The sequence below is a fragment of the Canis aureus genome, chromosome X (assembly GCF_053574225.1).
Source record: "Canis aureus isolate CA01 chromosome X, VMU_Caureus_v.1.0, whole genome shotgun sequence".
Lineage (NCBI taxonomy): Eukaryota > Metazoa > Chordata > Mammalia > Carnivora > Canidae > Canis > Canis aureus.
The window spans coordinates 108184423-108198584 of NC_135649.1; the positions used below are offsets into that span (position 1 = coordinate 108184423).

At 46.6% G+C, this 14162-nt stretch overlaps 1 long non-coding RNA gene across 1 annotated transcript in view; it reads right to left on the minus strand.

Annotated features, from left to right (window-relative positions):
- Nucleotides 1–14162, minus strand: part of LOC144308120 (uncharacterized) — a 65553-nt gene continuing 51391 nt past the window's right edge. Inside the window, exons 4-6 of the long non-coding RNA XR_013374751.1 lie at nucleotides 11096–11240; nucleotides 8276–8398; nucleotides 1–1119 (exon numbers count right to left, since the gene is read on the minus strand). This is a non-coding gene — a long non-coding RNA (uncharacterized LOC144308120). The remainder of the gene's footprint in view (nucleotides 1120–8275; nucleotides 8399–11095; nucleotides 11241–14162) is intronic.

The following is a 14162-nucleotide window of genomic DNA, read 5'->3' on the forward strand; positions in this document are numbered from 1 at the left end:
CCTTCCTTTCTGTTTCATACTCTCTACCTTCTTTATTCCTGTAAGAGTTAAATCGGGTACATGTATCATGTTTTCCACTTTTGCCATTGGCACAAAGCAGGAGTCGGCAACGTCTAACCCTCTGCCTGCTTTTGTAAATAAAGGTCTGTTGGAACACGGCCAAATGTACGTGTTTGCACACTGTCCACGGCTGCCCTCGTGCCACAGTGGCAGAGTTGAGGGGTTGTAGCTGAGACCATGTGGCCCACGAAGGCAAAAATATTTACTAATATTCCCTTTAGAGAACAAGTTTACTGACCGTGAGTATAAAGTATAGGCTCCAGCATCGAGCGGTCCTATATCTCTGGTCTTTGGAGTGGAGTACTTATCTCTCCAGGCCAGGGGAACTGTACTGCAATTTTTTTTTGCTACCTTGGGACCCTGGAAAGTCATTTGACATCTCCCTGCCAGTCCTCTCTGCAAAATCAGTCCCACGAAAAGTCCCTCTGCTCCTATTTCAGAAGGCTGCGGTGCTCATCCATGAAATCACGCTGCTGAGATATGCATGGGGAAAGGTAGGGAAGCCCCATAACTTCAGATGCCGGGATGCAGGTTTTCCTGGGGACACCGTGGTCAAGAGCATAAATGACCTGTGTGAGAAATAGCTTCTCTTTTGCAGCTTGAGGTGTCTGAATCGCAGTTTTTAGCTTCAACTGCCCACTCACCTTTGTATCCACTCTCCTGTGAAAGCTCATTTGTGATAAGGAAGCAAAAGGGCAGCTTCAAATACCCACCACAGAGGCAGTTTGGGAGCCGGGTCGTCCTGTGGAGCCACTAACTCAACACCAAGCCGAGATCCCGGGGCAGGCTGCCAAGAGCTGGTATTGGCCTGGCTGCGTGGAGTTCATCCTTTGGCTCCTGTTTTCTCAGGATGTTCCCAGAGTCCCATTTGTTTTGCCTGAGGCGGCCACCCTGTTCGTCATACCTTCGATTTATGAAGCGTGGCCTTGTAATTCAAGCTGTTCAAGGGCAATCTGCTTTCTCCTCAAACCAATTTGGCAAGATGATCTCTCTAGAAAACCGTGGGTATGGAACTGAGGGGCTGTGTAGAGACCGTGTGTGTTGGGGCTTCTTCCTTCCCTGTCAAACAGAAAATTGGAGAATAAATAGTGGTCACCAACTGGCAGTCATCGATAGAGCACCACCTTTGGGTGAATAGGCAGAAAGAAGCTTGTGAGCTGGGCCCAGAGGGGCCCCTTCCTGGTTTCCTGTCTGATGCAGAGGAGAGAAAGGAGCTGGCCCCAGGCCAGGACGGCCGAAGGAGGGCGCCACCTGCCCCCGCGAGGGGCGGCACGAGGACCCGCAGACCCCGCGCATAGGGCCCCGGCTTGGGCCGCTCTCCCCGCCTGCACCTGCGCCTGCACCTGCACCTGCACCTGCACCTGCACCTGACAGGAGGCCACGAGGCCTCCCGGGAGCTGGCTGCTCCAACACCAGCAGCCCAACATCCGCGGGAGCTTGTGAGAGGTGCGGACTCTCAGGCCCTGCCCCGGACCCGCCGCCCTTTAAAGCTCCCCAGGTGGGGCATCTGGGGGGCTCAGCGGTTGAGCGCCGCCTTCGGCCCAGGGCGTGATCCTGGAGTCCTGGGATCAAGTCCCGCATCGGGCTCCCTGCGTGGAGCCTGCTCCTCCCTCTGCCTGTGTCTCTGTCCCCCACCCTCCCCCCATGAATAAATAAAACCTTAAAAAAAAATAAAAATAAAAACCAAAGCTCCCCAGGTGGCTCATGTGCACATTGAAGGTGAGACCGTGGGTCTGGGGACGCCGCCCAGTTCCTCACTTCTCTCGCCCCCCGAGCCCGCCCCTCCGCGCGCAGCTCCGCCAGCCCGGGCCGCGGCGCCACGAACGCCTTTGCGCTTTGCGAGGGTCCGGCCCTTCAGCTGTGCAGGCAGCCCCGCCGCCACGGCCCCTGCGGGGTGTGGGTCGAGCCCCACCAGCCCGTCCTTAGCTCCGAGAGGGCCCCGCCGAGCAGTGCCCCTCCTCTGGCTTGCAGCATATGGGGCCCTCCTCTGGCTGTCCTGTTCCCTTCAGCCTCAGGGGTGGGAGCCGCTTCCTGCAGCTGCTACCCTTGTGACACCTGAGAGCTCCCTTTTCCCCTTTTGGTTACCTAGATTACAACCTTACACCCAGCTAACAGTGTCCTCATAAGAAACCCTCACCGTTCAAGTAACTGGTATGACTTCTGCCCCCTGGCCAGGCCCTGCCTGATAGCAGAGCCTGAGGTGATGCACAGCGCTGGTCCAAGGACAGGCTGCTCCCATGGGGCAACCGGACAACTTGCTAGTCCACCCTCCTCACCACAAGGACAACCTAAAAAATACCACCAGGCCCCACGGCCCCAAAGGAAAGGCCCTCTCTTCTCCAGAGGATGTGCCAACTCTGCTTGAATGCCAAAGCTAACACCAAGCAAGCAACCAGGGCAGAGAAGAGGACCAAAGACCGAGGCTTCTGGGTTGTCACCCCACTGGGGCCCAGTGCCCTCAGTTTTCACTGTTGAGCATCTTCCTCAGCATTTCTGTGCCACCATCAAGTCTCACTCTGAGAAAAGAGGCCTTGCCTTCAGCAAAAAGAAAAGTTCCCTTCTTGGGATGGAGTTGAGGGGCTTCCTGCGACACATGCGCGCACGCACACACACACACACACACACATACACAGGGAGAGGAAGACCTGGGGGTGTCTTCAGCGGTGTGTCACCTCAGCATGAGGCCACAGTTCCTTCCTATGGTAGAGGCACACCTGAAATGATAGATTTGTCTCACTCCCCTCAGTTCTTCAAAAGCAAGACATTGTTGGGAATATTTCATTAAAAGGAGAGCCAAAAAACCAAAACAAAACAAAGCAAAGAAGAACCAGAGTGTTTAAATGGCAAAATCCATTGCAAAAACAGAGTGTACCAACAATAAATAAAAAATAACAATTGACAATAAACACCAAATGGAGGAAGAATCCTACAACTTGCCGTAAACTGGCATAATGAGGAGAAATGGAATAAAACAAAAGAAAATGCACACTTATAAGGGAATCAGAACCAAAGTTTAGAATATTTCCTCATAAGTTCTGAAACTACTTAAAAGTATTATGAGTATGAATCATCTCGCTGTACATTATTTAAAGGGAAGGAAGAGACCATGTCATATTGTCACACCTCTATTACATGCCAGGAATTGAGTTCAGTGCTTTGTTTGGAGCACGTCAGAGAATTTTCTCTCATCTGTCAAATAAACCTGTAGCTCTGACTGCCCATTTTAGGAGAGAAATGGAGCTCAGGGGTCCCAAATCTTACTGAAATCTGGGTGCTGAGACAAGTGGAATTGGGAAACAGGCTCCATGTTCTATCTTCCCTACCATGGGGGTCCCTCCCAACAATCCACTTGCAGACTATTGAAGTCTCTCCTTGTCTCAGTACATTTGGGCTGCAATAACAAAACACTAGAGACCGGATAGCTTGTAAATGACACAAATTTATTTTCTGCAGTTCCACTGGGAAATCCAAGATCAAGGCACCAGCAGATTTGGTGTCTGGTAAAAACCCGCTTCCTGGTTCATAGATGGCACCTTCGAGCTATAACCTCACTTGGTGTAAAGAGCAAGGGAACTCCCTCAGGCTTGTTCTAGAAGGGCATTAATCCCATTCATGAGAGCTCTGCCTTCATGACCTCATCACCCCCCAAAGGCCCCACCACCTTGGGGGTTATGTTTCAATATATGAATTTGGTGGAGGGGGGCACAAACATTCAGATCATAGCACCCATTTTTTTTATTGCCTGCCTTCATTGCTCCTTGAGTTTTGATGAAAACATTCAACTTTGCTGCATTCAGTTACTTAAGTGGTCTGTTACATATCTCTACTATGGTTCTAGCATTTAGATGTGGAATTTCTAGCCACCGAGAATCTATAGCTCTGTTCTTATCATAGAGGAAACTTCATCCATAATCTCCTTTGCTTTATCTGTACAATGGAGCTTATCACCTGATAAAGTTCTATGTGATCTCAAGATGAAAACAACAAAGTGAACTGTAATTAGTTAGACGGTCCCCACCTCACTTTTAAAAGCCTCCTATGTCATGATTGACCCTCAAGACAAGTTGTTGCTTCTTGTAAGCAAACTAGGTTTTATTAAAGCATCCATATGAATGGCAGGTAACTTGTCCTCCATAGCAGTGGTTCTCATACTGGAACTTGCATCAGAATCCCCTGGAAAGCGTGCTCAAACACATCACCAAGCTCTACTCCCAGAGTTTCTGAGCCAGCGAGTCTGGAGTGGGACCCGAACATTTGCCTTTATAACCAGTTCCCAGGCGTTGCTGATGCTGATGGTCAGGAGGCCAGACTTTGAGACTCGGCCCTCTGTAGAAAGGCTATAGAAAATGAACTAATCATTCCCCATTTCTTCTTTAGGAATGAAACTGATTTTAATTGCGGAGGCGGGGGGGGGATGCATGGAGCTGATTATATTTCTTAGTCTCTCTTGCAACTTGATGTGGCTACATGACCAAGTCTTAGCTGATGAGCTCTAAGAAAAAGTGGTATGTGGGAGCTCCAGGCAGGTAGCCTGAAGGAAGCTGGGTCCCCAGGGAAGAGGCCTGTAGTGGGCAGCTTCTCAGATGGCCCAGCGATGAGCTACCTCCTGGTCTTTAGAGTGTGGGCCGGACTTCTAATGGGAGAAGCCAGCCTCCGAGTCATGAGGCAGCTTGGACCGGGACCTTCCAAACCCTACCAACAACCCCGTGAGTGGGCTCAGAAGGAAGTCCTCCTGAGTTGAGCCTAGAGACGACTGCCACCCCAGCTGAGGCCTTAGTTGCAGCCTCTGAGCTCCTGAGCCACAACCACACAGCTAAGCTTCTCCCCAGTGTGGCCCACAGAGATTCTGAGATAATAAATGTTTGTTATCTCCAGCTCCCAAGTTTTAGGGCAACTTCTCATGCAGCAATACGGAACTAATACGGAGATAGGGGTATGTGAGCTAGAGCCACAGGAGCCCTCCTGGCCCACGAGCAGAACCTACACGATGAGGATGGCAATGCAAAAAGATAGGCGTCTGCGTCCTAATGATACCAGAAAGCCAACACAGGGCGCATAGTTCCTGACTTCCCTTCTGTGAGAGAGAAATACACTCCTCACTTGTTGATGCTTTAAAAATTTATGTATGCCTGGATTTCCTCCTTTCACCAAGCCTATAAAATAACAACAGGATAACTTTTTAACAGACTGTGGCCGTTCCGGTACGCCAGCCGCTGTCTAAATGCTTTACAAATAGGAACCCGTGAAATTGTCCTCACAACCCTCTTGTTATTCCCACTCTGCAGATGAGGAATCTGGCAGGGAGGTTAAGTGACTTGCTGAAGGTCACACGGCTAGGAAGAATTATAAACCCAGGCAGTCTGGGTGCAGAATCTGGGCCTTTAATCCCTGAGCTCTGCTGTGCTAACATTTACTAAGCACTTCCGAGTGCTGGACAGCATGCTGAGTGCTTGACACATTTTACAGAAGAGGAAGCTGAAGCTCAGAGAGGCTTAAGTGACTTCCTGAAAGCCACAAGGCTGGAAGCAGCATGTTGATACTCAAATCGGGGTTTCTTCGCCTCTGGGGCCAGCACTCTCAGCGCCTGTGAAATGACGCTTCTGTTGCGGCTTCGTTTGTCTTCAAGGCTTCCCAGGGGCCGTGGCCGGGAGCCCGACCTTCCCAAACCTGGCTGTGCATACAGATCACCTGAGGGGCTTGGTAAATGCAGATTCTGCCTCTAAAGTTCTGGGCTGGAGCCCAAAAACCTGCATTTCTCACACATGCCCAGTTGACATTGATGCTGCCGGTCCAGGGACCACGCTTTAGGCAGCGAGGGTCCAGACAGCAGATGGACGTTCTTCCAAGCAAAGGCTTGACTCTAAATGGCTGTGCAACCTGTTTCCTTTTCGGTAAAGTAAGAGGGAGCTAGAGGAGATGTTCTATGAAGTTCCTTCTAGCTCTAAAAGTTCTTGATTCTGTGCAGAATAGAATATCCTGCCCCTCTCCACACCTTTGCCCTTATCTGACAAAGAAACAAAGCAATCTGAATTACTCTACACCTAATTAAATGTGTCTGATGGAACATCAGAGAGATCAGTTTGTCTAAAGCCCTCGCTTTACAGGTGAGAAAGCAAAGAAATGAAGTGACTTGCCCCAGCCACAGAGCTGGGGGTTGGGGAACTGTGAGCAGAGGCTGGCTCTTCTCTATCTTGCTGCTCAGACTTGGCTCTGCCTCCAGGGGTCTGGTTAAAATGCAGAGTCTGGCTCAGGAGAATCTGCATTTTTAACCACCACTTAGGGAACCAGGGCCCCCAGGTCAGGCTGTTGCCGGGTAGCCCGCAGCTACCATTGGCACTTTGAGGTGCACGGATCCAGATTACTTTGCTCACACCAGCACTCTCCTCTCCAGCCATGCAACTGTGGAATCAAAAATACAGTATGGCCGGGGAGGGAGCCCAACGCCAGGCTTTCGGGCCCCTACAGTCAGAAGAGACAGGAAGACCACAGTGAGACAGGAAGGAATGAGCTGAGTGGCCCGAAGTTAGGAGGATCACTACCACAAGACAGATGAGGTTCATGTATGGCCCAAAGTTCAGGGGAAGTGGTTAGAGTCCTTGCAAGGGTTGAGAACACAAGAGCAAAGAAGTGCGCACACAGGAGCTTTTCTGGCATTTCTCTGACGCAAGAGCCAACCCTCCTGGAGCTGGTCTGGGCCCCATAGTTGGGCACAAACCTAGGCGGTAGCACTTGGGTGCCCCCAGGGTACAGCCTGACCTGAGGCCCTGGTTCCCATGCATCTAATGAGATTTCTGACCTCAATTAGTCTTTAGTAAATGTCCTCCGTGTGCCTGGCACTGTGCCAGGTGGTCTGGGACATACAAATGAAGTCTCAAATACCAAGTGTCTACTCTTGAGGGACGTGTCATTTGATTGGGGGAGCCAGTATGAAGCAAGCTGAGAGAGTTCATGAGAGTTCCAGAGAACACTCAGCTTTGAAATAGGGACTGGATGTGCAGTAGAAAATCTCAGAAGGTATGAGTCTGAAGAAGTCAGAAAAGGATTCATGAAAGAAGTAAAAGCTGACCTGGGGCCCTAGGAAGATGTGGTCTACTACTCAGGTGGCCCCAACTCTTCCCCCTCCTTGTAGCCTCACCCTTTGGCATGTAACTTCGCACCCCCTTTCCCTTCACACCCGCATCCCACCACCCCGCCTGCCCTGGCCATTTTGATTCTGACCTCAGCCATGAGGCTTGCTTTGGACACTGGGATATTAAAAGACTTGACAAAGAAGGGATCTGAAAATGTACCTACATAGTTCCACTTGCCTTTTACTCTTCAGTCAATACCGGGGACCTATGCCCAGGCTGGTCTGCTAGAGATTGAGGGACAAGCAGAGCAAAGCCAGTTTGCCCCAGCTGTCCCAGCCAAGAACCAGCCAGACCCTAGACATCTGAGCCAGGTCAGCCAGGATCACCAGAGCCACCTAGCTAACCACCTCAGATATGCAAGCATGACACGCTTATTACTATATGCCACTGTGGTTTTGTGACTGTTTTTATGCAGCATTATTATGAAAATAGGTAACTGATATAATAGGTAAAGAGGTTGGAAGAATGGAACACTTGAGTATTTCCTGCAGAGACTCGTTTAGAAAACTAGCTTTGTGTGATATTAATAACTACTACTTAAAACAGGACTCCCCTGGTTAAACACATTTGGGAAATGCTAAGTAAATGAAGATAACAGGTTTCTTGATGTAGGGCTTCCCAGGGCCTTGACTGTGAAATTGTACATTGTGAATCTCCAGCAGGGAGTATTCAGAATGCAACATTTCCTGAACATTGTGTGAGGTTTCTCATGGGACAAAGGTGCCCCCGGGCATATCCGAGACAGGCTAATCTCAGCAAATCACACGCCATTCCACCACTGGCAAATCAGTTGCCCCAGGGCAGGGAGATTATCTTTCTTGCTTGGTGCTGTATCTCTGGAGCCTAGGGCAGTGCTTGCCCTGTCATGGGCGCTGGGTAAATATATGTGGAAGGAAGGAGGGAAGGAGGAAAGATGCTTCTTACCCCCTGCCTTCCATTTGTGCACCTGCCCCTGACAACAACAAACACCTTGGCTTTGTCTTCCTGGTGAGCCCTTCAAACTCAGGGTACAAATCACCATTTCCCTGAGTATTTCACTGATTTCCTCAAGCAAAGTTGGGTGATTCATCCACCAGTGGAAATACCTTAAGTGTTGCTGTTTCTGTCCATCTGTCCCACGGCGCTAGGAGCTGCACTGATGATTGCATCTTTCCTACCATGCCGAGCACAGAGTCCATCATACTATAGGGGTACCCTATGAGTATTGTCTGGAAAGATGCAAGGGGGACGGGGCGGGGGGAGGGAGGGAAGAAAGGAAAAAAGAGAGGAAAAAAGAGAGGAGGGGAGGAAAGGAAAGGAGGTAAAAATTAATATTCAGGGATTGTTTCATAATAGTAAATGATGATGAGATGGGAGAGGTTTCCTGGGGTCAGGTGAGAAAGAGACAGAATATACCAAAATGAGTTCACTCTTTATTCTGTAAGTCATACGGCATCACAGATTAATATTTTAAGCAAGAAGGTAGCATCAGTTAAGCTTTCTCTGGAAACTTTTTTTGCCAACAGCCAAAACACTATTATACTATGTATTACAAGGTGACCTGAATGATTCAAGTCATCTACTTAATAGAGAAAATAGTACGCAGCAAAAGAGAGAGAAAAAATTGCACAAGTCCCTCAACCTTTGTAAACGAATACAAAGACCTCTGTTGAATGAACATGCTGCACTCAAGTGGGGCCTGGTGACCAGAAGTAGTCACCCATGAGACCGAACCATGTGTTTGCACATTAAATATTGAATCAAATCTACCCTGTGTCGATAAAGGGAGACATGAGTCCCAAGAAGCGTAGTCTACAATCAGAATGGAATTAAATGTTTTCTTCTTCTGAAAGCCAATAATAGTACAAATAAGCCTTTAATCAAGATGCGTTTATCATCAACCTTTATATGTGGAGCAAAAAGAGCTTGTTCAATTTATGGGTTCCATTTTCTACCCTTTAAATTTTCAAGCAGATGCTGACAGTTTTACTCATGGCCATCATGCCTGCCATGGTTGAAGGAATGGTTTATATTTTTCTGAAAGCTGCCCAGCATCATAGGTGTTTTAAATGTTTTCTGCTAAGTAAGAAAAAAATCAGAACATAACAAGTGTGCTTGTTGTATACACTTGTAGTCCTACCTTATTTAAAGCTGTCTGGGGGTGTTAAACAAGCTAAATCCTACTTGTACTGACATTTGATAAAAGGCAAAGATTCATTTCTGCCTAAATCTAAACAAGCCAAAAGAGTTACAGAAGTGGGAGAAGCATCCAGAAGGTTCCAGAAATGTAAGAAATTGTGTGTGTGTGTGTGTGTGTGTGTGTGAGAGAGAGAGAGAGAGAGAGAGCAAGTGAGAGAGAGAGAGAGAGAGAGCGAGAGCATGCATGCATCCATGGAGGGATGACATTTAGGTGCATCCAGAAAGGAATGAGGTTAAGTAACAGATATGAGTAGCATTCAACAAAATAACCTATATGTGCCCTGTAAATTTGAGACTGAAATATTTGAGGTCACTCACATCCCATCAAAAAGATTTTGAGAATGGTCTCAAGGAATATAATTGGAATATGACTAGAACTTTAAAAAGCTGATTGGATTAGACTTTTTTTTTAAGATTTTAATGACAGAAGAAGGATCCTCATATTGGAGCTAGACAAAGAAAAATCAGAAAAAAAAGAATCTGTCAGGGTCTCTATGACCATCCAGGGGTGAAGGGACCCCTAATAGCCAAAATGGCCATTCCACCTTACTCATCAGATCTACTCCTGTGGGAGGCTGGAAAATGCCCCCCCCCCACACCCCCGAGAGATATCCAAGTCCTAATCCTTGGAAGCTACTAATGTTGCCTTGTATAACAAAAATTGACTTTGTAGATGTGTTTAAATTATGGCTCTTGAAATGGGCAGATTATCTTGGACTATTCAAGTGGGCTGCAAATACCATCGCATGTATCTCGATAAGAAGGAAGCAGAGATTTGAAGAAGGTGGTGTGAAGGTGGAGACAGAGATTAGAGTGATGTGACCACCAGTTGAGGAGTGCTGGAGCCCCTAGAGGCTGGGAAAGGCAAGGAATAGATTCTCCCCTGGAGCCTCCAGAGGGAGTGTGGCCCTGCCAACATCTTGACTTTGGCCCAGTGAAACCGACTTTGGACTACTGCCTTCCAGAACTGTGAGAGAGTTTCTCTTGTTTTAAGCCACCGAGTTTGTGGTGATTTGTCACAGTGGCCACAGGGAGCCATACAACCCCCACCTCAGGAGGGATACCTCCCTCAGGCAACCGCAGCTTGGAGACACTTGCTGTTATGCTCCAGCAAAGGACCCTCTCTTCCCTTCCCCCCCTCCACCCCAGGCCTGCCCTGTCTGTAGTCTGGCTCTAATTCCTTGCTCTCCAATTAGCCTTCTGGATAATAATTTGGCTTTCTTTTTATAGATTTGCCAGAAGAGAGAGACCACACCAACCAGAGATAGACTTTTTGGTCTGTGCAGCAGTTAGATTTTCTTTTGTGAATTTACTTTAGATTTTTGCCTTAGTCTCTGTGAGACTAGCTGGTGGAAACCAACTGCCCCAAACTTGGTGAGCCTCCTTCACACTAACAGAATCAATTTTCTAGACCTGCAATGTTGAAGTCTCAATTTGCAAATTTATGATGATGTCATCAGCCTATTGACCCCCCAGCTTGGGCACCTGGCCATCTTTCCCTTCATAACATCTCCATCTCCTCTGTCAAAATATAGCAGTTGTCTGCATCGGTTGAACTCATTCCATGTACCAGTATAGGTGCAGCCTTTTCTCTCAAAGATAGAAGAACATTATGAAAATAGGCCCTTGATGTATTTGTCAAGACTTATTCAGTTGCAAGTGAAATAAACTTTAACTCAAACTGGCTTAGATACACAAATCAAAAAGAAATTTATTTCCTCTCATACCTGGGATGTTCCAAGAGAAGGCTTCAGATTCAGGCATAGCTGGATCCAGGAGTATTATGATACAACCAGGAATCTGTCCCTTTCTATCCATCTCCCAGTTCTGACTTCTTCTTGTTGACTTTTGATGTCTGGTAAGCTTTCTTCTCTGGGTGGAAGATACAGCCGTTAGGAGTTCAAGACTTACTCTTATAACTAGCAGTCACAGCAACAACAACAACAAAGTTGCCTCTTTACTATTTCTCCTAGCAAAAATTCCTGGGAAAGCTCCATTTGGTCCATCTAGGGTTATAGGTCTGTTTTTTAATCAGTCATTGTTGCCAAGAAGTTTTGTGTCAACTGTCTATGTGACAAATTATTTTTCAAATGTTCCAGTATGAACAATATGAAATATGTATAAATCAAGTCTGATCTCTACCTTAGGAGTAGTTAGCATTTGAAATCCTCTAATCAGGAATCAACACTCCAGGAGTAACTAACAAGCATAGAAATACTCTAATCACGAATCAGTGTCTTCTCAAGTTCCCAGCAGGGGAAAGCTCACTCAAATTAGGATAATTCAAGGAGAGTTTAATAAAAGTATGATTTATAGAAGTGTGGATAGGATCTATCCTATCCTATGCAGCAGCTAGTAACAACAGGGCTCTTCCATCCCTAGACCCAAAGGGATACAAGAAAGAATCAGCAGAACCTGAAAGGAAAAAGTCATATAGACTGCTAACCACCAGAGGCTCCCAACATTTCCCAAGTAATCCAATGTTTGCTGAATGGCCAGGTTGGATCACGTGCCCAACTCTATGGCAAGGGGGAAGGGTCATCTAGATCCAGTACATCCAAAGTGGATTTTCTGTAAGCAAAATAAATTCTGCTACAAGAAGAAAGTTGGACAGGGAAGGACAGAATATTAGGTAGACAATAACTATAACTACCCCTTTATTACAGTTTCCATTTGTGGATTTAATACTCATGATTCCAGCTATTCCTGAATCACTCTGAATATCTATGACATTTATAACTTGTAATTTCACCAAGGTACAAAATTGCATCGCCCTTGCTACAAGGCCAGAGAGCAGTGAAAAGGTGCTTAGCTAGTGAATAAGCCTGGCTGACCACCTGTCAACCACATCTCCAGGTGGCTTTGTTCTTCTCTCCTGCATCTATACAGAAAGCCTTAATAAGAGGCAAACTTTGTTCCTCAGTGAAAGCTTCCCTCAGATGACGGCAACTATGGATATTAATGCTCAAGTGAAGAAGTGACAAGATCTTTTATAAATGGATTACAAATACACTAGGTTTGAAAATCATCTTAAGTCTGAAAAGGCTACTCAAATATTTTAGTCTTACCTGACTGCGTATTATGAGTGAGTTTAAATGCCATAATATATTCAAGAAGAACCTAGGGCACACACCTTATGAATGACATGGGCTTACTATATTTTTAAAAATTTGTATAGCATTCATGATCCCTGTCTCAGTTATCTATCCTTACATAACAAACTACCCCAAAGCTTAATGTCTCAAAGCAACAAATTTTTTCATTACTCACAATTCCACAATTCAAGCTAGACTCAGCTAGGCAATTCTTCTGATGATCTTACCAGCCATCACTCATATGTCTGTATTCAGCAGGCAGGTTGATTGTGGGCTGAGTTTGGCCAGGACACTAGGATGCTTAGATCTCTCTTTCTCTCTCTTTCTCTCCACATAGCCTCTTCACATGCTCTTTCCATTTCAGATAGCCAGATTCTTATATGGTGCCTCAGAACTTCCAAGAACACCAATGCAGAAACTACCAGGTCTTCCTAAGGCTTAGGCACTGGACACACTCAATTAATTAAAGTGAGTCACAAAGCCAGCCCAGATTCAAGGGATGGAAACTACACAAGGGCAGGAGTATAGGGAGACATGGGGCCTATGGTTGTAATGGACAACCACAGCTCCCTATACTATAGTTCTGGGTACTTTAGTATATTCTTTTGCTAAAAAAAATACAGATGCATCCTCATTTTTAGATAATGAAACAGGTTTATAGATATTATGAAACTATTCCAAGAAAAAAAAAACTATTCCAAAGTTACCCAGATAGATTTGAATCCAAAGGCAGTGTTCGATCCACTAACCATACTACCTTTGAAATGCACAGTTACATTCAGTTCCTGGAAACATATTCATTGGGCGGTCTCTGGTAGAGGTGCAAAACAATACATGCTTTCATCGCCCCTTCTCTCCTCTTTAGCCTCTACCCCAATACTATCATCATCTACTCCAGGACTTCCAACAACTCAGATTCCAAAGGTAATTCCCATCTGGTTTTCTCCAGGCACAAAATTAATGATATACTCACTGCTACACCCACAAAAGCACCCATTTAACAGGTAAGGCTGGGCTCAAACACGTCCATACTTGGGCTTACCTTGTCCCTGATTTCCCAACCCACCTTAGCCCAAGGTGAAGGCCGTCCATATTCCTCAAAGGTATACTGCACTGCCATTCCTCACTTTGGGGTATTTGTATCAGCTTTCAGCTCAGGTGGTAGCATCAAGGAGGTCTTGAGGCTGTGGATTCTGAGACACTGAGCTGAAGGTGATAAGCCTGGCAGTCCCAGAAGGAGAGGGAAGGCATGTCAGGGTACCATGAGTAGAAGTCCAAAGAGAGCCATCAGGGAAGCTGTGGGGGTTTTTTATTAGTTGACATCCCCAAAACTTAATCAGAGATTTAAGATACCCACAAGTAACTGTTAAAGCATACTGACATAAAAATTTGACTTCAACAGCTTTTTATAGCAGTCTGATGCCAAACAAGTACACTGAATGTTCAATTTCATTTTGTGTTTTTCCTACACTGGGCGCCAAGATGATTTGGGGAGAGATTGAACAAAGAATGAGAGAGAGAAGCAAGGGCCTACTCGAGTCACTCTTGGGCCCACTATTCCTCACATTTCAAGTTCTCTCTTCTCTTAGTAATCTCCCCTGTACCCCGGGGGTACCTCCCTCTCATGACACCACCACACTCACTGGGTCAGTGCTACAACCCAGGCTGATAGCTGATATAAGGACCCCAAGGTGGGGAG